The sequence below is a fragment of the Rhinolophus sinicus genome, chromosome 1 (genome assembly GCF_057876585.1).
Source record: "Rhinolophus sinicus isolate RSI-liver-muscle chromosome 1, RSI-T2T, whole genome shotgun sequence".
Taxonomy (NCBI): domain Eukaryota; kingdom Metazoa; phylum Chordata; class Mammalia; order Chiroptera; family Rhinolophidae; genus Rhinolophus; species Rhinolophus sinicus.
Genome location: NC_142501.1, coordinates 173,009,681 through 173,033,692, shown reverse-complemented (window position 1 = coordinate 173,033,692; position 24,012 = coordinate 173,009,681). Strand labels below are relative to the sequence as shown.

Here is a 24,012-nt window from a genome sequence, read left to right as displayed (position 1 = left end):
TTGGATTAATATTTTAAAAAGCAAGACTCAACTATATGCTGCCTAGAAGGAATACACCTTAAACATAAATACAGATATAAGCAAGAGAACAGAAAATAAGATACCATGCTTATACTAATTAAAACAAAAAGGGGCTGAATTGGCCATGTTAATATCAGGTAAAGTACATTTCTGAGCAAATATTACCTTATTACCAGATACAAAAAGAGTAATCTCACAATGATAAAGGGGACAATTCAAGAGGACAAACAATTCTGTTTATGTGTCTAATAACATATCTGTAAAATACATGAAGTAAGAATGACAGGACTTCAAAGAGAAAAAGACAAATCTACAACTATAGAAGCAAATTTCAACACCTCTCTGAATAACTGATAGAACATGTATAGTGAATTCCAGTAAGAATGTAAAAGACTTGAACACAACTATCATCCAACCTGACACTATTAATAACTACAGAGTATTTCGACTTGCAAAAGCAGAACACAAATTCCTTTTAAGTTAATAAAGAATATTTACCAAGGTAGATTATATTCTAGGTTAAAACTCTGAGGAACCTAGAAACGGGGGGGGGGGGGGGGGGGGGGGGGGAGTCTTATCCTGCAAAGGGCATTGGAAAACAACAACTCACATTATAGCACTTAATGAAGACAATACTTTTCTAAGATCAGGAACAAGTCAAGAATCAGTGTCTCCTTAATTTATTTATATAATTGCAGAATTGTATATCTTATTAAACTGTTATGAGGCTTTATTATTGTGAAAATAATTCAGAAAGCAATTAACTTTTTTCTGGTCCCCTCAGCTTTGCTTTATTATATGCAAAGATCTCTCATTAATTATAATCATGCCTTCCCCCAAAAAACATGCAAACAAAAACACAAAAAACAAAAACAAACATAAAAATGTATGGGAACCTTAAAGCTGATGAATTTTGGGGTTGGTTTCCAAAATATTTTAGTTTTGATGTGGTTTTGGGATTTTGTTTGTTTAGTTGGCTTGGTTTTGTTGCTTGTTTGTGCCTTTTTCCTGTAACTCTTGTCCTGATCTAGTATCAATTACTCTAACCCTCCTCATTGGATTGCTCCAATACAGGAAGTAGATGTTACCTTATAATGGGAATCGAACTTTTCATTCTTCCATAACTGGTTTTGAAAATAGAATACAAAACAACTTTAAACTAAAGAATATATTTTCAAGGGACAAGTCTCTTATTAAGAATTTTCCTGATGAGTTAATACATATACCTTAACGATGACCAAAGATATTTGGTAAGTGAATTTTCTAAAGTACATTAGGTAGTGGTTGAAGATGGGAGTGAATAGAAAAAAGTTACTAGAAGCAAAAATCTGAAAAATAATTATGAAGAAAAAGAAGGTACAGGACTATTCTTTTAAAAAGAAAAATAAGTGTAAATCCACCCAGAAATTGTGAAAGGCAATGAAAATCTAAATAATAAAATAATAAAAGCGCTTTGTGAGAATGTCAACCTCTGCCTGCTATGAATCTTTTGTCGATATTGTCTATTGCCCAAAAGATGTAAATTAATGAACTTTGTGATTTTGTTTATTACCACTTTTCTAAGTCAAGATTTATGCAAATATGTTAGATGCTTTTCACATTAGTGGAAATGGGGAGAAAATTGAACTGATCTCTGTGTTAACATCTCACAATCTCATTATTCTATAGGTACTGAATGTAATACCAAGACTAAACAGAAGCCCATATCAAACAGGATTTTCAAACAAACAAGATTATGATGTTTTGTGAACTGCAAATAAATATTTAATTTATTGCAGAGAAACGTAAGCTCTTCCCCAATGAAGATTTTGAGGAAACTACAAAGAAAACGTCATATCATTCACATATCAAGTACTTTGTTTCTTCCTGCTGAATTATAATTCTGTATAAGTGGGTTTTTTTTAATAAAGCTCCATAATATTAATGGGAAAATGAATTAAGCAACCTGGTGAAATGATATCTTGTATCAGGAGTATGACATTTTCCCTTTTGGCATATATGTAATCTCATTTCAAATTATTGATATTAATTAAGTAGTGTCTTCTTGAGTTTACAAGTGTTCTCTCTGCCTAAAATTTCCTTCACCTTGCTCTCCTTTTCTTTAACTTCCTATGAGAATTGAGCACTTTTCTGTACAGTTGCTATGTTTTATACATAGTCGTATTTTTAAATACATCCATCAATCATTTTAATTATTATGTGCTTACATTTCTAGCTCTCCTACAAGACTGAAAGCTCACTGAGATCAATAAACCTGTCTTCTTCATTTTTGATTCCTTGGAGCCTGCCATTTGCTATAAAATGGTGGTTTAACTCAATATGACATATTGCGTTTACGCATTAGCTTTTTTTTTAGTTCTGACATTCTTAAAATTTACACAGTATTAATAGGCATTATATTGTTTTGTCATCAGAAAAAAAATGTCAAATATATTGTTCTAATTCATCTAGCCTGTGCTAAAGTGAGTAGAGCAAAAGTTACTATACCTACTACATAAAATCCTTCCAGTATGAAAAGCTATAGTTTTATGTCTAATACTAAGGAGAACAATCCTTCTCCTAACTGAAATGAGATGATCTGACATCTTTGTTTGAATTGGGGTTAGGACAGGGAAGAGAATGTAGTAAAAAATCCTCTTAGAAACTGTGAGGGTAAGGTGCTAATAGAAAGGGCACAAGGAAAGCAGTTTCAACCAGAATTACACTCTTTCTACCATTTTACTCGTTCCTTTAGTCTTTTTATGATTATAATTTGTTCATGACAGATTTAAACTATATAATAAGATAGCAAGGAATGATGGTGATGAGAGGAAATGCATATACTTTACAATTTAGGAAAGGATATTTTATGAATGTTTGAGAATGGCATGGAGATGAGTTCCTGAAAGTGATTTATAATAAAATCGTAGGAGACGGAGAGAGAAAGGGAGCATTTCAGTGGGAGGGAAGAAGACGAAAGGAGCAAGTGAGTTTAAATAACAAAAAGGAAAAGGAAAGAAAAGAAGAAACATAGAGGTAAGAAGATAAGACTGTAAGATGGAGATTGGAACCAGCAGAATCGTTAGACATCAAGGAATCTAACTTCCAGTATTCCACTTACCACCATGGAAGAAACATAGACAACTGGCAGTTAAATTCCTCTTAAAGTTAGTAGCAACAGAAGCCTTAAATCCCCGTAATCCTGACTGTTTATTATATGGTTCTTTGCATGAAAATCTGTGCAAGAACGGGCATAAGAACAGAAAAAAAAAATAGTACTGAAGTAAATGAGCAGTGATCTTTGGCTTGTTTTTGTAAATCATTGCTGACAATTTCTGTAAACTGGATTTGATACATCACATTTTAATACAGCTTTGTCTGAGTCTCTTGATTTCATTGTTGATCTCAAAATTGAGACTCATTAAACCTCTCAGCAGAGACTGGAGTGTGTTTTTTTTTTGTTTGGTTGGTTTTGTTTTTTTTCCAAAATATATTAGAATTGGACCTAATTAAGTTAAATAATTCAATAAATGCTGTAGTTCAAAAATGTCAGACAAAAAAAACAACCTGTGATGGTAGAATTCACTCTGTGTACTTAAACTCAATGAGCATATGCACTTAAATATACATATGCAATACTCAAAGGGAGGGCTTCTATAGGAAGAGTGGGTTTGTAATTCATGGCACATAAAAGCTACAAATGATTTTACCAGCAAGAAGCCTCTAAGTGGCTCAGAGCAAAAACCTTGCTTTGAGAGACTAATTTACGACACCTAGATTGCACTAGTTTCTGACCTTGAATTATGAGATAGTATTAGAAAATGGAAATACTATCGGTTTTAAATGAGAAATTTAGAGTAACTAGTTACTATGTTTCAGGACCATTGCTTGACCTTCATTGTAAAGGCATCATACAATCAAGAACCATTTAATAATAGCCTTTAAAAACTAGTAGAGATATTATAAAATATAAAGCTATTTTTGTAAACAATTTCTTACATTGTTTATGTTATAATGCCATAAATTTACTTCTATCTCTCATATGGATATGTATGGAAATTTAAAGTAAAATCTGTCCAAATTTGAACCAGAGAAAAATCGTGTTCCTCAAAATAGGGTACATCTTTTTCTTCTGGTTGTTATGGCCCTCTATAGAAAGGAGAGCTTTGTTACGCATCACAATATACTTGAGTAGATATATGTATCCCCACTGGTTTTACTGTTTGTTTGTTAAGATGTCAGTGATACACTGATTGATTTAGGAGTATCCTACAGGTACGTATTCACATATATTCTTTTTAGTAAGATAATTTAATAATTCAACTCAAATTTCAAGAACAAGAAATGATTTTTAGGAATACATTTTGGTCAGACAAACCCTTAAATTACAAATTATAGGAACTCATCTCCATAAGCAGCAAGCCATTTTCCTCATCCTTACTCAATTCTATTTCTTGACTTTTCAGCAAACAAGAACAGCAAACATATTTTGGTGTTGAATGGTGATCTTCAGCACACATCGGAAACCTTAACCTTATTCTTGAGTCAAACATATTTTTGCCCAGCTTAGGGTTGTTGGGGAAAAAATCAACAGACACATCCTTTCCAATCTATCATTTTTTTAAACAACGACACAGTGAAACAAAGTTGAATCTCTCCCACCGTTCATTTCAGATAGCAAACTCCGTGATAAGAATGATCAAGAATCCTGCTTCAGTTTAGTGCAACCAAAGGTTAAGCTTGTTCCTTGCCAGACTGTGATGGGGAGGCAATTGCAGTCTTTGACATCCGCCATAATCACACTTCATTTTAGTGATGTGAGTTTTGTGAGTTATAAATGTATATTGTTATGTATTGACCTTTCCTGAGGGAAAACAAAAATCGGTTTGCTTTATGTTTAAAATTCCTGGCCAGAAGCCCTAAAGGAGATACGTGATCATAAATTAAAGTATTATGTGTTGGAGCAATGCTTACTACTACTTGTATACATACATTTAAAAAATATTTTGTAATATCCCAAATATAGAGGATTCTATCTGTACAGAGATTGCCACAATACATAAAACTTTCAGCTATATAAAATGTAACATAAAATTTCAGTGGTATGGTTAAAAAAAACAACTGTTAGATGACACATTTCTAAGATGATGAAGATTTTCCTTGGGAATAATACCTACACATTCCCTGCTAATTTATCATGAATAGTTAATTCCCCTTGGAAAATAATCACTGTCTCAAATCTGCTCTAAAGTATTGAAGAAGGTGAAGTGATTATCAACACCAGTCTAGACGACAATGATATGTCAAATGTAAACAACAATAATAAAAATTAAAAAAAAAACAAACAAACAAGAAAACCACCATGCACACAATCGGCCCAAAGCTTCTGTGGGATTAAAAACTGGATACAACTAGATATCACATGTAAAGCACCTAGAGAAGACAGGAACACTTTGTTGGGGTTTAATATAACTGGACTTAAAATTTAAAAATGTCGATATGAGAAAAAAAACATCCTAGAGATAGAGAAAGTGAATATCACAGACAAGAAATAAGAGCATACAAGTGTAAGTTTATGTTTCATGCATTTCTTGCAGAAAAAAATGTACGTTACCACCGTATACGTATAGAGCCTCTAATTTTATAAAAAGTAGCTGTATCATCAGCTATACTGAAAGAGTATTTGACTTCTTAGGAAAAAGACATCTGGAGAACATATGGGATTGTTCCTCATTATAAATTTCTTAAGAGATTTGGCTAGAAAAGATGAGTTATACCTGGATAAATGTTTTACTTCAAAAATATGTTTTACTCCCCTGTTGGAAAAAAACACGTGACCTAGCTTGATGGCTACTTAACATGCTAGTACTTGCTGAGTTCTGTAGGAAGTTCTATAAGATCAAACTCTTCCCTACCTCCAAAACTAGAAAGTAGAAAAATGTAGAAAAGTTTACATGCGTATATGTATAAATATATGCTTGTGATTATCGGGGGCAAAGTACTTAGTGTAGGACTTATGTCATGTAATTTTAACTAAAATATATAGGGAAATCATTTTAAATGACAATCATTTTTCATAAACTTGAAAATTGATGAAAAATTGTTTAAAGTCTCAGTACAGGATGAGATATGTAAAGCATATTCATTAAAATATTTGTTTTACAAAGATAGGCATAAAGAAATTCCAGTAGAACTGTGAAAACTATACTAGAAAAAAAACTAACCAAAATGTACATCTATAAGAGAATGGATAAAATGTTCATGATATATTTGTAAAGTAAAAGATTCAATTTCAATGAGAGTGCATAAATCAGACCTATGTATATAACTATGGGAAACATCAAAAAATGTTAACTGGAAAAAGGAAGTTATATAAATATATGTGTGCACATACCATTTATATACAATTTTGAAAATGCAAAACAATAAATATTTATGATAAATACACATGTGGTAAAATATATTTGATAAATAAGAGAGGAAAATGGAACAGGGTGGTGTGTATATTTAGTTTCAAATGTATCTTTTATGTAATATTCTATTTCAAAGATATCTAAATATATTAAAATGTAAATAACTAAGGGGAGAAAGGCAGTCTGATATGCACTTTTTCAATAGATTATTCTCTTCATATTTTTTGAAAAAGAAAAACAATAAAGTAAATGTCCTATTTTACTAAATCCATGGAAACCTTCAGGATATATCTGAAATGCAAAGAGTTCAGAATTTCAAATAAGCCCTGCTTATACTAGGATTTTGACAGCCTATATTTCTACTAAAAGTCTGAACAAGACAATAGAAGGGAAAAGAAAAAGCAATATTAAGTGTAAAACTATTTGGGACCTAAACTTAAAAACTCATTAATGATCATAAGTAAAAATCGTACGAGTTACATATCATTGATATCAGTTCTTCTCCATTACAGATAGATATGTCAGTAATTCTCAAATTTCATTACCAATGTCCTGTAGAAATTTATCCAAATAGCCAGGCTTGTCTTCATGATATTCAGAAAAGGGGAAGTAGGGCGAGGCTAGATCGTCTTTTGTAAGAACTGCAGCACTGTAGAATTCACTGATGTCCTGCTGTGAATAAAACTAGTGAGCACTTAACTGGCCTATATATTCACTTTGTTGCCTCTTCCCTCTGAAAGAATATGTGTTCTCTCTATTATCTTGATCATACTGTATTCGCTTTTTCATTATCTATATCACTTCATCACATCACATAGAAATTGAGTGATTTTTCTGACTTGGACTAGTTTATTTATTCAAACTATTACCCTGTTTCCCCGAAAATAAGACCTAGCCGGACAACCAGCTCTATTGTGTCTTTTGGAGCAAAAATTAATATAAGACCCGGTCTTATTTTACTCTAAGACCGGGTCTTATATAATATAATATAGTATAGGACCGGGTCTTATATTATTTTTTGCTCCAAAAGACACATTAGAACTGATTGTCCGGCTAAGTCTTATTTTCGAGAAAACACGGTATAACATGGTGAGAACCCTGTAGGCCCTAAAGAATGTATTACTCAGGGTTCTCCAGAGAAATAAAACCAACAGGATGCAAAAAACACACAAGATATGGAGGGAGGGAAGGAGGAAAAGAGGAAGGGAGGGAGGGAGAGAGAGAGAGAGAGAGAGAGAGAGATTCAGGTTTTAAGGAACTGTGGAAATTTAGCAAGTCCAAAATCTGCAGGGTAGGACAGTAGGACAGAAGCCAAAGGAAAAGTTGCAATTTGAGTCCAGAGGTGATCTGCTGGCAGAATTTTCTCTTCTTCCTTGAGGAAATCTTCCTTGGATGAGGCCCGCCCACATTATAGAGGATAATCTGCTTTATTCAAAATTTACTGATTTAAATCTTAATCTTATCTAAAAATGCCTTCAGAGAAACATCTACAATGTTTCACCAACTATCAAGTACCATGACCGAGCTCCATTGATGCATAAAATTTATCCTCAAAAGCAAATATACATTCAATTACTATAGAATAAAATTTGGGGTAGACCAGTGTTCATGTCTTAATGAATATTTCACTTGGCCTCTGATATACATATTTATATACTGAATTACTTATAACAATTATACCCATTTCCGCTTTTATGCTATCATCACAATGACCTCCATATTTCTTTAAAAATGATGATTTCAAGTTACATGCTTTAACTCTTTTTAAATAAAGGTTTAAAAATATTGTATTAAAATAAGTAATGTATGAATAAGTGTTGATTTTAAAAATAAAAAAAAGATTTTCAAAGATAATATTTTTTCAGGTATCTGCTTTAAAATTAATGATCCTGAAATAAAAAGTGCTTCAGTTCTAAAACAGAACCAGAAATCACTGGAAAATCACTGGAACTAAGATAAACTTGAATTAGTCCATTATGGATTCTTTACCTGCCAAGTGCATGAAGGATATAAAGCATATAATTGATGTCTATATGCTTCAAGGACACTTTATACTTACTTCTGGCATAATGCGTATCACATGAACATCTTTTCCTTAGATATTTATGTGTCTATGTTGCCTGATAGATTTTGAACTCTGTGGCCTCAGAATTCCCACAACACTGGACACAGCCCTTGACCTGCAGTAAATTTCTCAACAAATGCTTGATAAGTGAATAAAATGAACAAAATTACACTTTTATTTACACCTGTCACTATCCATGTTCCAGAGAGTTAAAAATTGAGATTACTGATGTATGAAACCAAGAGATGATTCAATCCACGGAATTTTTTTACTTTTAATGGTGTCTTGTTTTTGCCACAAAACCTCTTGTAAATTGAATTTTAATATGTAATTTTAATATGTAATTAAAACAGAAGACAAAAACGATTACTAAAAATGGTGACATCTGGCACACTAGGCCACTCCTTCTTGCCAGGCAGTTCCTGAAAGGACTTTGTGAACCACTGAGACTCCTTGGAGCATTTTAAAAATGACCATTAAAGACTAATCCCCAAATTTTGTAGATAAGGTTTTTTGAGGCAGAACGTATTTAGTTGAATTGACCAAGGTCCCATATTTAATTCAGTGGCTGACCCAGGACTAGAACTTGGGTGATCTGATTCATCTTATTACCATTATGCATATCACAGAGACTAACAGGTTCACAAAATTTTGCTAACCTACGTGTTTATTTGGGGAATAAAATGAAGAAAAATTAAAGGTAAAAATGCTTCACTCTCATGCTAAGAAGAAAAGATAAGGCCATTTTTTAGTTAGCATTTTTTGATATAGCTCAAATATACCAATTGTGCTGAAAGAAAAATCCTTGAGGCTATTCTAACTGCACATTTCATGACTGATTTCATCACTTCTCTTTATGTCATCACCTCATACTGCGAAATAGCCTCATTTATGCTGGGTACTGAAATATTTGCAAAAAAACAATATTACAATGTCAGAAACTATTATTTTTTCATTTCAAAATAAATTTGTAGTAGAGAAGTTTCTTGAAGGGGGAGGGAGCAAGAGATCAATACAAACTCCTACATACAGACTACTACAGGCTCATCACAATTAAATTTAGAATATGCCTTCTTTTGTTCTCTGCTTGTTACATTCTTATACCTTGTCTCTTGAAAGCAAATGACACCTTCCTAGAAAAACTCAGCTGAAGATTCATATAAACCTTGAATTCATCAACTACTAACGTAATTTTCCTAGCCCACAGCTGAATCTCAACAAATTATTGTAGAAAAACACACACAAAAAAATGAATATGTAAGTTAATACTACATTATGCTTTTCTCCATATTGAGACATTCCTTTCAGTCAGCTAAATACTCAACCTGATGTGTATATGTAGATGAAGCCTGCATTTTTGATGCATATGAAAGTAATACATTTTTCACTTTATATATTTAATCATTCATTCTATGTATATTTACTGTACAAGACACTGAGCTAAATGACTCAGATATAATCCCTCCCTTCAAGTTCCTTATAATCTAGCAGATAGATGTAAATAATGCAATGGAAAATGAAATAAGTGCTATAAAAGAAGCATAGTTAATGTATCATAGATAATTCTTTGATGAGGAGAAGGCAGCTATTTCCATAAGGATAAGGTAAGTACTCATAGAGGCAAAGTCATTTGAACTTGGCTTTACAGAATATTTAGATATTGAGGTGGTAGAGGAAAATAAACAGAGGGACAAATACAACAAGCAGGAAGATTAATGTGATCAAAAACTTGCACATAAGAAAACAGAGAATATGTAGATTATAGTAGGAGATTCATGCTATTTGTAGGGAGTGTGGAAAATAAGTCTAGAAAGACAGGTTGAAGACAGGAGAATATATTAATACCTAAAATATGAAACATGACTGAATTACTGAAAGAGTTTAGGCACAAATCTTGCCTAACATACCTGTGATTTAAAAAAAGAATAATGTATGTGTGCCTAATTTATATATAACAGGGAGGATAGACAGGAAAATGGATGACCAGTTAGGTGGTTATCATAACAAGCTAAGGCAGAGGTAGTGAGAAACGTAACTTGTATTCTTAGTAACATACAGTGCTTTATATATTGCAGCAATTTACATATCATTTGTTATTCCACACATAAGGTATAATTGTAAGTACATGGCATAGCCTAGGTTCCAGAAGTGACATACAGTTTAGATATTTTGCTTTGGAGCCATAGCTCACACATACCTTTTATTTTTCATTAAGGTAGGGTGACTTATGTATTCAGCGGACAACAGTATTGTAGACTTGAATTTAGTGGCAAGACGAGAACAACCCCTAATCATCAAACTCTGGTATTCTCTCATGTATTAGGTCTTACTTTCAAAATAGATTTCAAACAAATACATGAGACCTTTCACAATTTTTCAGTGTAGCATTGGATGTTAATGCCAAATTTCTCATGGGAATGCATTTTCCCATTCTTACAGCACCACAAAATCCTAAAGGTATATGGAAGAAAACATGGTTCCCAATACACACTCTAAAATATTTCATATAAGCCTCTAATGTGAGTTTATTTTAGATTATTTATAATTTTTCCCTACTCATTTTCAAAAATGCTAGAAGGATGTTTTTTGTTTTTTTTCTGGGAGAGCTGCCAAAAAGTTCATTTTATTGCTTCCATTGAGAAACACCGTTAGCGCGTTGGAAAGAAAACTTTTCATTCGCCATATAATTTAGGAACTTGGAAAATGGGAAAAAGTTCTAAGTTTCTGATGTATCATCCACCAACTGATGTAACTCATTTCCAAATAACATAAGCGACCTATACAAAAAAATACAATCTTTACAAAACTACTCATTAAGAATTTATTTTTAAATACACGAGGTGGCAGCAATGGGCCTTTCATCAAGGAGAAAAATCTTGGTGATTCAATCAAGAATATCATAGGCAATTATCAGATCATATGATTTACTGTTACATTCTACTATCAAACAGTGACCTAAAGTTTATTAAATCCCCAAAATATAACAAAAGTCACCTAAGCTTACTCTTAATTAGCTATACTAGGACACAGATAGAGAACCCTGCTCCTCTCTCCACCTCATCAGCGCTTACTTTCAGAGCGCTGCTCACAATGGTTTCCTTCATTTCCTCAAGCTCCTCCACGTTTCAGGGTGTTCTGCAATTCTTCTACTCCCTCTACCTGGAACACCCTTCCTGCCATTTGCCTGTGGTTGTCTCCTCATTCTCCAGATTTCTGCTCCAAGACCACTCACTCTCGGGTCACCTCCACAGGCCCACAGTAGGTCTAGTTCTTGGATTATATGCTCTCCTGACATCCTGTACTTTTGCCTCCTACATTTTTCCAAGTTGCAATCAAATAATTCCGTGGCAGACTGTTTCAGGAACATAAGAGTATTAGAAAAGAAGTTATTTGATGAATATACAAATACTGGAATACAAGTTTCACATAAGAGCAGGAAAAAGTCTCTGTTGTTCTCCTTAGTAGGTAAGACGTTTTCCCTGTAAAATTCAATGAATCCCTGTTGAGTAAATTCATTAAAATATTACTCCAAATTATTTAAAAATACTTGAAGTATTTATTTTTTCCTTTCATGTAAATTCCAGTACCTTTCAAAGACATGAGTTCTTTCAGGTGTTCTTTAGCTGTTGTGCTGAGTATAATTGAGAAATAAAGTCCATTAAAATTGTTTTAATTCTAGGTAGAGTGCAGAAGATATCAATATGTTTCTACGGAAAGTCTTAGAGAAGCTGAAAGTATGTATATTATGATACTGCTTGTGTCATTTTTAATAGTAAATATATATGAATTATGCAGTCAAAAATATATTTTAATAAAATGAAGGTCAAGAAATTTAAAAAAATGTTTTAATTAGTAGATACTTAAGTAGTACCATAAAAAAAGGAGAAATAATTTTCATTTCGTAATCATGAAGTTGTAAAAGATGGACGGCTAGAAGCACAGTAGAATCGCAACCATTTAGGCAAAAAAATATACTAAATGACACTTAAAAGTCAATATTTTAGAAAGATTTATTTTAGTACTATAATTCTGTTTTTGTGAGTAACACAAAAAGTATTTTAGTATATGTGCTGCCAAAGCAAGCACACAAAAAGTATTAATAATTGAAAAGTGATCAAGAAATTTTGTAGAGGTGCAGATTTGATGTGAATGTTCCACAACTGAAAATATTTAGGATTCACATAACATTTTTCAGACATAAAAAAAAAACAGATTTTTAGCTTTTGCTTCACTTTATTAATAAAATTGTATTTCTTTGGAGAATCAATATTTAGGTTTTTAAAGTTTGAAGAAAGTTATATAAGTTAATCACTGGCTAAGGTTACCTACCACCATAGCTAATGTTCACTTCCACCTGCCTAAATTCTCTTCTTTACATCCCTCTCTGTGCCAAGTAATAGAAAAATGTATAAATATAATTATTTTGTCATTGTTTTAATGCATGAAAAAATACTTTATGACTGTCTAAGTCATTCAAGTATCATTAATACTATTAAAGTAGACAATATGGAATTTGTTATCATTTATATTTCTCAGAAAAAGGTCACGCTATATGTCTGTGTATATGATATAGTACTGTTTGCTGAAACACTAGGAGGCATTTCTGAGAAATCAAATTATGTTTTGGCTGTGGTCAAAGTGTTCATCCTGTGGTGTAGTGCAAATATATTTGCAATTATATTCAGTTTTGTAAAACTGTCTTTGGGACATAATCATTATTTTTATTTCATTAAGCAAGAAACAGTCAGTGGTCTTAATTTTTGGAAAGGTGGTATAATTTAGCTTTCCAATGTTATGGATTACAAAAAAAAGGACCCCATACATAGCTTAAATATTTTCTATTTGTAAAAGAAGATGAATTAAAATTTGAGAAGAAAATTAAAAGATAAGCTGTAACATTTATTTTCAGAATGTTAAAAGTCATTCACAAAGCCTAGGCAATCGTCTCCAACAATGAGTCCAATAGGCAAAGTTACTGTGTGTTTATATCCTCCAATATAATGGGAAGTACTATGTACACAGACATTTTACACATCTATTAATACCTTAATAAAAAGGTATTGTAATATGATATCTATGATAGTAATTAACAACGAAGATATTTAAAAATATTTATTAATAATTCATTTGGGGGCTATAAATGCATGTTTTTAATATTTATACACACATATATGTATATACCATGTGTATGTATATTATGTGGAGTCCATGAAAATGGACCTCTCAAATTTCCTGTTGTGGGGACTATAATTGAACCAGAGCCCCAACTGCTGGTTCGAGAATTCACCACTGTACTTTTGCTGAGATGCTAACCATGAGTTTTTCTCAGCTAATGACTAAGCAGGGCAGATTACTAAGGCATGCCCATTCCTGAAGGATGCAGGACTCCTCTGACAAGCAACTTTGGTACAGGGACTCCCTGTTCATTGGCCTGTCCAAAATTTTCTAAGAACTGATGCATCCTAGATTCTTCTAATCCAACCGTCCTTCCTTTTCTCCTTCCTTCCCTTCTTCCTTCTCGGGGATCAATCCTGCATCACTGTCTGATAGTTCTCTCTGCCTCCTTCGGATTATTTCCTTTCTTTACTCACAGGCATTTCCACAATAAATTTCTAGGAAACTAATTCTGACATGCCATTTGCTTCTCAGAGGGTAAGATCTAATGCATATATGCCTACACATATACTACATATGCATATGTAAATAAATATAAAGATAGATAAACAGATAGCTTTGGGGGGGGGTGTAGTTTTGCAATCTACTCAGGATTGAGTAGGTGGCAACTCACAAAAAATGATTAAGTACTTCCATATATATGTTTTTCTCACACATTCTGGTTATGTCTATTAGTCTCATCTTTATGCTTAGAATCACACAGAACACTTCATTAAAGATTGGATTAAAACCCTGGAGAAACAAAAGTAAATTTACTCTTGGTAAATTTGCTTATCAAAGCATGATAGTAAGGCAATGTTAATACTGATAATACAGAGCATTTCCAGGTATGCTACCATGTTTCCCCAAAAATAAGACCTAGCCAGACCATCAGCTCTAATGTGTCTTTTGGAGCAAAAATTAATATAAGACCCAGTATTCTGTTATATTATATTATGTTATGTTATGTTATGTTATGTTATGTTATGTTATGTTATGTTATATTATATTATATTATATTATGTATAATACCCAGTCTTATTATATAAGACCTGGTCTTAGTATAGTACAATAAGACCGGGCCTTATATTAATTTTTTCTCCAAAAGACACATTAGAGCTGATGGTCCGGCTAGATCTTATTTTCAGGGAAACATGGTATATAAAACAAATGTGGAATAATGATTATTATTTCTATTAAAACTTTTACATTTAGGGTATTTATGTTTGGTATTTAGGAATATAAAAGTAGCTCTCTACTATCATAAATTGCAAGAGACTACACCTATCCTTTGTACTTCTGTGTTCTTAAGACATTACAGTTATGAATGGATAATGAATTGGATAATGAATTGAATGATGAATGAATGAATGGATGAATATGGAGAAATTCAATCATGACTAGCAGAAGTCTCACATTTATAGAACAACATGTTTTACAACTGAGAAAGCAGAATACGAGACAGCCTAATCCTGGCTTTGCCTCAGTGTTTCATCTCCGGTTATCATGCCGCCCAAAAACCTACAACTCATCTTTTAGCCCTAAAAAGTCTAATTTTTGAGGTTCACTTTAAAATAAATATTTAGGCTATTATTACATTCATGCCAAATATGATTATTCAGTGAATATTTTCTTCTATACCCTAATTTCCATGAATTAACTCTCAGTCTCTTCTCAGCCTGGAATGTTGCATATTGCCAGTAAGAATCAGCATTTAAGCCTGAGCTCAAAGTTGAAATCCTGTATGAAGTGTTCATTCATGTTTTTGATGAAATGAATTTCCTCTCTTCAAACACTCACGGGATTTGCCTCTAATTCTATTATGCTTTATCAAATTCTTCATTTTAATTTATTGTTTCTACCCTGAGTACACTTATAAAAAAATTGGGAAGTGACTGCACCTTATTGCAAATCTATTGCATGTGTGTTTCTACATGTTGTAAATGATTTATATAATTTAAAAATCTGTAACTGCCTATGGTCAAGTAATTTATGTCACTCAAGTTGATCATTCAAATATTGGCCTCAGCTTTTCCCTGCCACCAAACCTCCTAAATTCAAAGTGAGTCTAAACAAATTTTGATGATATAATGAATATCATTAATACTCAGAAGACCCTCCTTTCATGGGCCACCCAGAATTCATCAGTATGACTCAAACACTTGTCCTCCCCCTATTTGTGAGTGCGATCTGGACCATCATCCAGTCTTTGTTTTCTTTTTTTTTGTTCCAATAGCAAAAACACATTTATTCACTAACCAAAGGGACGATCTTAATTAAACCAACATTCGGAAATAGTTGCATGTAAAATGTTTGTGATAAAGATAACTGAATACAGCGATTAAAAAAAAGCATGGAGAGATTTGCTCATTGAACTGAGCCTGTTTACTGGCACAGCTAATGCCTGTCCAGAAGGATAAAGGAATTTTTACTCTACTTTTTCATAGACCGGAGTACAGTTGACATTGTTCATGATGCATTCCACCACTAGTTTCCCATTTTCCACTTTTCTTGTTATTGTGTTTTCCTTGCCATCCTGTCCCTGATGTTGCACCAGGGCACCATTGACAAAATTGCACAGTCTAGTTTTTCTGGCATCAGCTGTAGTGTCTTCAAACTTCTCTCCCAGGTTAAATGAAAACTGCATTGTTTTCAACGTGCTCTCAGTTTTTACGGTGAGGTGTTTGCCGTCAGAGGTGATGACACAGTCTGGTTTGGCCACGGCACCGATTTTTTGCAGAGCAATCCCTACTCCTAATTCCTTTATGTACTCATCAAAGCCTCTGCTCTCCACTAAGCACCATCTTCCTACCAGCTGCTGAATGGAGGCCATGGTGGGCGCGGGCGGTGTGCGGGGTGAGAGGAGCAGAGTGCGGCATGGAGAGCTTCCACCATTCTTTCTTTGTCGGCTCCAAGGTCAGTCAGTTGCCCCAGATCTTATAACATCAGAATGCCTTGAACCAAACCTATATGAATTATGGTACCTGGCAATTACAAAAGTACATTGCCTATATGAGTGCCAGATATATGGTGGTTAGATATTTATGTGTGGATTAAACAATCTAGTATCTCATTGGAAAGATCACACTAATAAATTTAAGTCTTAATATATATCATTGAATTTTCTCCCTTTCAATTATAGAGAAACATTTTTTCACACAATAAACCTGATTGACAGATCAAAGAAAAAATATTTATAGGAAAGTCTTCAGAAAAATACCAGTAAGATGGTATTAAAAAGTAATGATATGATTTAGAGCAGAAAAATCAAGTAAGCAAAAACTGGTCTTACTGGGCTAAAACTCTGCCATCAAAGCCTACCTCTGAACAACCACAGTGTAAAATAAAACATAAAAGTGAAGCTGAAAAGATCGAGAATAGAGCACAACCAAAGCACAAGAAAACACAACTCAATGAGTACTGAAAATCAATGAAGTAAAGCTGGTCTGTCCCTGAAAATGACTGAGGTGAAAATGGACCAGTTTTGCCTTCATTGATTTTCACTGCTCATTGAGTTGTATTCGCCTGTTCTTTCGTGTTTGCATCATTTTCTATTTCTTTTTCAACTCCTAAGCAAGCCTTTTGGCAGTCCCAAAGGTATCATGAGCACATGCTTAATGACTTCTCACATTCTATTGCAGGAAATCCATCCATTCATTCTATGATTACAGATTCAGTGCTTATTACATGTCAGGCACCAAGACAGGCAAGGCAGAAGATCAAAGTATACAACGTTATTAGAATATGACATTATCATTGATGAAGTCTGTTGTGTGTTTTTGTTTTTTAATGACTCTAAAACGGCTTTATCTTCAAACATGAACTTAAATTTTACTTCTAAAGAACAGTGACCAAACTAAGCAATGATGAGAACAAAGCTGAAAATATTTTTCCTATGTGACATATTTGATACCCAATGATGGAAGATTAAAAACTCTGAATCAAGATGAGTTATGTTTTACATGCTCTTACTGTGAGCCAAGAACCTAATTTTCTTTTAATCTAATTGCTTTTCTGAGACTCAAAGCCAGCTTTGATCCAAGAGCTTTTTGATAAAGGTGCTTTCCCACAAGGAAGAGGCTTTTCTCACTGACTAAATTACTCCCACTAACCTTTGGCATTCTGAAGTTGTGACTTATAAAATTAAATGTAATAGTAAGAAAGAGTTAATGAAACATCTATAAATTTCTGACTGTTCTAAGATATAAATAAATGTGGCCTAAGTTTTAAATACCAGAAAGAAAAGATAGATTAGATCATATTACAAGTAAAATCTTGAGTATAATAATACATTGGTAAAAGTAAGAGCAGGAATAATATTTTTTGCAGTAATGACAGATAACAGGTTATTATCTTATGAAAAGCCTATACAAACGATCAGAAAAATATTAATGTCCCTATCGTAAAAAGGAAAAACACATTCAAAGAAATTTTGTGCAAGAGAAAAACAGACATATTTTCCACATATGGAAAGATTTTTCAACTGAATTAATCTCCAATAATCCAATATTCAGATTTGTATTTTATACAAATTTCAAAAACAATGAAATATCATTTTACAACATTAAAGAAGGAGTATCAAATATTAACAAGTTTGTGAATTGGGGGTTTACCTTTCTGGCAGCACTATAAATCATGTAAAGCAATTTTGAAACAAACAAACAAAAAATTTGCCTACCTTCTTCAACCTCATAATCCCACTTCCGGTAATCTATCCTAAGGAAATATTCCAAAATATGATACTACCCTAGGCACACAGATCTCCAAAACAGTCCTATATATAATAGTAAAACCTGAGAGAAAGCATATATTATATATAATTGTGGGGGGAAAAAACAGATAACTAAATCATGTGACCTAATGAAAAACTGTACAATAAATTATAATTATGAGTAATAGGTAATAATGTGGAAAATGTTTATAATAAAATGTCAAGTGGTGGAGAGTGATTACATATTACGTGAGCATTATGACTTCCATAATCTTTACAAATAACTATCATATAATACAGAAATGGAAGCTAAGGCTGCAGAATCTTGGCAGTGGTTGAGCTTGAATAATGAGATTGAAAGTGATTTTGATTTACTATTTTGAATTTAAAAAATGTTTCTTGGTGTCAATATAAAGGTTTCAATAAAATATTTAGTGTGTTTATACTGGTTTTCACTCAATCACATGACATTTTTACTACCATTTTAATAACTGTATTTATTTTAGAAATTTATCATTTTTAAATTTATCTCATATTCCTGTTTTTAAGATGTTGGTCTTCATACTGTATTAATTATTAATATACCAATTTTTTTCTAACTGGTCAGTGTATACTCTGGTAGGGATATAATACAGCAAACCTTTAAAACAAATTATTTTACTAAAAATGAAAATCAATATCGCTGTTCCTCAGAAGAGACTCATCCAAATACATCTGTGGATTGGTCATTCCATATAAATTTACTTGGTCATGAGGCCCCAAATGTGAGAAGAGCACTATTACTTGATTATTTTTCAACAAGAAGTAAGTGCTGTGAGAGCCAGCTATTTATAAAGCAAAGATGGGAAAATAATAGGACTATGTGGGCCTGTGGAAATAGCAACTACTACTTGGTTTGGGAAATAAATATAAAGGGAATCTAGTGTGACTCAGAAGAGTATTTGATACCCTTCAGCTGATTTTCACTTACATAGACGCACACAATCTGCCCTTACCTGGTCTGCCAACATTTTGCCTGCAGAGGTATTATCACAAATATTTCTGAAGTTAATTTTCTTTTCTTTTTATTCCTCTAAGGGGTCTTAACCCTTAACTCTGCTGCACTGGTTTCCTTTCACTATCAGAAGGAAACCACATCAACAAAGTAAATCTTTTTTTGAGTTCTTGAGGCAACATATTATCACATAAATATGAACTGTAATATATTTTAGGTAAAGTTATTTTTTGCACATGCACATTACTATCTGAACTTTTTATCTATGGTTGCTTTTAAATATTAAATATGATATCACAACTATAAAAATGTTTCATTTAAGGGAAGTAAATATATACAGAATCTTAGTATTCTAACTATGCCAATCAAATTTAGTTTCACACCCCTACTGACTAACAGGTGCTTTAAAAAAATAAGCAAATAATAAAACATTCTTAGATTTTACATCAGATCTGCTGAATAGAATCCATAAAGGGATGGTACAGGAACAAATCTAGGAATCTACATTCATTTAAAGGCTACCAAGCAAAATTTGAGAACCTCTGCTGTAATCACACATGCAGAGATTTCTATTCTCTGCATTTCACCCACGTGGTCCACAAACCTACGCAAGGTGTTAGAGTGGAGAAGCCTGAAGACTTACAGTTGTTACAGGTAAGTTTCCCATTAAGTCAAGTGAGTACATACAATGTACCTGGGCTAGAGTTACTAAACAGTAACTCTATATAGTGGAGAACCCCAAAACAAGGGGCCATGGGTTAGAGTTAAGAGCCTACTCTAATGAAGGTTAGCTTGGATTCAGATTAGATCTCCCATGTCAGAGAACTCTACAGTGGGGTCGACCAAATATTTCACATATAAGACTCCTTAGAGAGCTACACAAATGTTAGTGAAGCAAAGAAAAAGCAATAGTAGCAACAGGTGAATAATGACACACCTAGAACTTTCTGCTCTCTTTTCTGACCTAACACACTTATCCTTAAAAAGAAAGAAGGGGACATTTATCTCAGAGTCAGCCCATGACTCACATCCTCTCCACTCCATATTATTTTTGTCTCAGTTTAAGGGTACACTGGGGAGAGGGGAAAATATACAACTTAAATTTGAGAGTTGTAACTAAATTTTAATAACAAAATATATTAGAAAAAAATAAAAAGATATACCAGTGGCATTAAAGCATTACCAGAGCTGAAAATATTAATTGGGAAAGGAATTCAGAATTATATCCTAACTATAGTAGGACTACTCAAAAAATCAAGATGTGTATTAATGCAGCCTACCTGGGAATGAGTTTACTCTTTAGGTTATCACTCTACAATTAGGCAATACTCTATTCAAATCTCTGACTTTTCACATGGCTTGTTTCTAAGTCTACTACCCCTTATGCTGTCATTGTTTCATTGTTTACTGAATTCAAGCATAGCAACTTAATCCCTGCTACATTTATTGTAGGATTTAGCCCATGCTCCTTTTGTATCCCAAATCTGTCACTTATCTTGTCATTTTTTTTTAATCTCTTTTTGCTTTAACTTGCGAGTTTCATATAGGCTCCCTCAATATCTTTTTGGGTGGTGAAGATTTCAAACCAATAAGATAAAGTTCAGGCAAGAGAGCTGAAGCTTTAAACAAAAGGAGTCTTCTTTCACTTTTATATGCTAATATGGTACTTGAAGGGTAAAGGCCCACATTTCCATGATATCCTAGCATATAACACTGCAGTTAAAAACTGGATTCTAGGATCAGACAGCCTGGGATTCAAATTATCCCTCTGCTTATTTCTAGGCTGAGTTTACTCTATACGATAATAATACCTATTTCATAGAGCTGTTGACATTATCAAATGAGTTAAGAAATATCAAATAGTTAGAAGAGTGTCAAGCACATAATAAGCTTTACATAAATAGTAAATATTTTTACTAGATGATGAGTAATCTTGTCTTGCTAAAGTCCAGATACATGATGTTGGCTACAGTTGTCTAATAACCACATCCTATCATAAACAAACAAACAAACAAACGAATAAGGCTTATCTGATGTAGCTTACATTTAGTTAAGTCAAGCTGGATTCTGGTTATTATTTTTTCTAATAATTTCTTACTGATTTCTCTGAAAAATTAGTCATCTTCAATTTTTTGAGAGAATACATATTTATTTAAATGGCAAAAGTGATATAAAAGTGCATCAATTATGTAAATAAACCAACTATGCTAACCTTTTAAGATATATTATGACATTCAGCACTTATTCTGTGGCAGTAGACTTTTGTAAAGATGTTTCAAAATAAAATATTTTTATTAACTTTCATAATATTAATATTATTACATATTAATATTTATATATAATATTAATAATAACATGGCAACTGTCACAAAGTATTGCCAGTAAGACAGAAAACAATTCTAATACATTTGGTGTAATTTAATGTATTTGGTGTAATGACATGCTATATAAATAACTGCAGGGGAGACACTGTTAAAAAATCAAGGCTTTCTGTATCTAAAGATCATCTTCATGTGGGTTGTATCAGAGCAAAGAAGAAAATTTGGAAACATTTAAATATTAAAAAGCACCACTGGAATTTTTCAGTGAAGAGAAAGACACTGGTTAAATGGATGGAATGGTAGCCAGTGAAGAGCTGAGATAATCAGCATGAACAAGTGCCTATGGCCAAACTACAGGTATGGAGGAAAAAAACATATAGAAAATGTAAACTGCTGTACAAATATAAGATTATTTTACTTATGAAAATTATGTTACACTAGAGCCCTACCAGTACAGGGGCAAAATTGATTTTTGATGGCCTATTAATACATACTATGAAACAAAAACAAAGAAAATGACAATAAAATGAGAATCATATTAAGATGGCCAGGGATATGGGAGAACCAAAAAATGCATGCGATAAGGTGATAATTAATCACTGCATGTGGATTTAGGATCCAGGCTTCCTGGTACTTTCTTTCTTTTTTTTTTTTAATGACATGTACATCGTACTACTACTTCTGCCCCTGCCCCTCTGCTTTTTCTTTCTGAGTGAGGTTAAATCACAACTTTGTGAAACAGTTGGCCTAGGCTTTAGACTGTAGAAACACACAAGCCTATTAGTTGATTTGGTTTTGGCAATTTATATAAACTGTATCCTAATTATAAAATTAGAAAAATCAAAACTGATGACATATTCATGCAATTTATCAGCGTGAATTTTTTGTGTTATTTCTGACATATGTACATATAAAATAATTACAATACCAAAGAGAAAAAGTTGTGAATGGCCTGTAAATAACCCAGGCAGTCATTAAATGTCATTGCTCAGTTCAAGTCAGGAAAATGAATTTCAAAAAAAGTATGTTAACTTGGTTCCAGAGATTCTGATAAGAGTAAGAAGAGTCTAAAGAAAGAATCCAAGGCACTGAAATCAATATTGAGCTATAACGCATTTCAATAAGCAATAAAATATCTAAGCAATTTTGTTTTCTTATGTACTATTCTAAAGGTGGCAGTTTGTCTTAAACACAAGTTATTCAATTTAATGGAGCCTCAATTTCCACAGGTTGACATGTAGGTGCAATATGCAGAAAAGAGGAAGAACAAGTAAAGTTTGTTTTGATGTCTGATTCTAAATACCGATTGTGTTAGTAAAATGGTTGGGTTTAAGCAGAAATGGAAATATGAATAATCATATATCATAAATATAAAGACATTTCCATTACAGACCATTCAAAGAGTTGTTAATATTATTTTAAGAATTCCTGGAAACATATTATTGCATCTTTTTTTTTTTTTTTTTTTTTTCAAATCATTCAGTGGTAAAGTATTAGTAACAGGTCAATATTGTGAAATATTAGTACACCAATATTTTCACACATTTTGAATTTTAAAGCCTCTTACTTCTTAACAGAAAATTTCTTTTTAAAAAGTATAAGATCCACATGATCATAATACGAGCATTTTTCTCAATTATAAAGAGGTACTTATAAGTTAAACTAGACTATTTCCTTCAGTATGAATTCTTTGTAAAAATTCATGCATTTATTCATGCATTGATTAAAATTGTTACAGCCAAAGCTACAGCTAAACCAAACTTGTTAATATGTATTTATATACTATATTTAGTACATAAAGCTTTCAATACCTATTATTTCATATGACAAATATTAATGCATGATTTTAAATAAATGTTCTATATTTTAGACCAATATACAGTATTTTTATATAATTAATAAATTGTTCCTTAAAAAAATATCAAACAAATATTAGACATTTAGGAGCTGGCTTTCCTTTTGTCTTGAATAAGAAATGTATGTGTCTATTTCATATATATGCCTATGTATATGTGTGTGTGTATGCACACATATACACATACACACACAGAAATCTATAGAGGCATTCTATAATCAGTGATTATCCTCTCTAATTCTACAATGCAGAGTTATTATGCTCTCCTTGTTAATCTTCCAGTAGGCCTGTAACTGTTCAAGGCTATTTTGACACTTCACAGTTTGCAATAGCAAATGGTATTAGTGTCAATTAAACAAATGTAAAAATAAAAACAAAAACAAACAGCAAAAAAATTTCATGGGAGTTTTAATAGCAGCGTGTTTCATAAGTGAAGCAAAATTAGATACCCAGAAAATATGCAATGAATGCTGTAGTCCTGTAATAGCAATTTGTTAGA

General features: G+C 32.5%; 1 protein-coding gene and 1 pseudogene across 3 annotated transcripts in view; both read right to left on the bottom strand.

The window, feature by feature from the left end:
- The window catches only part of GRID2 (glutamate ionotropic receptor delta type subunit 2), a 1,331,224-nt gene that overhangs the window by 1,180,742 nt on the left and 126,470 nt on the right, over positions 1-24,012 (bottom strand). The window lies entirely within an intron of this gene.
- Positions 16,061-16,465, bottom strand: LOC109452284 (fatty acid-binding protein 5 pseudogene; annotated as a pseudogene).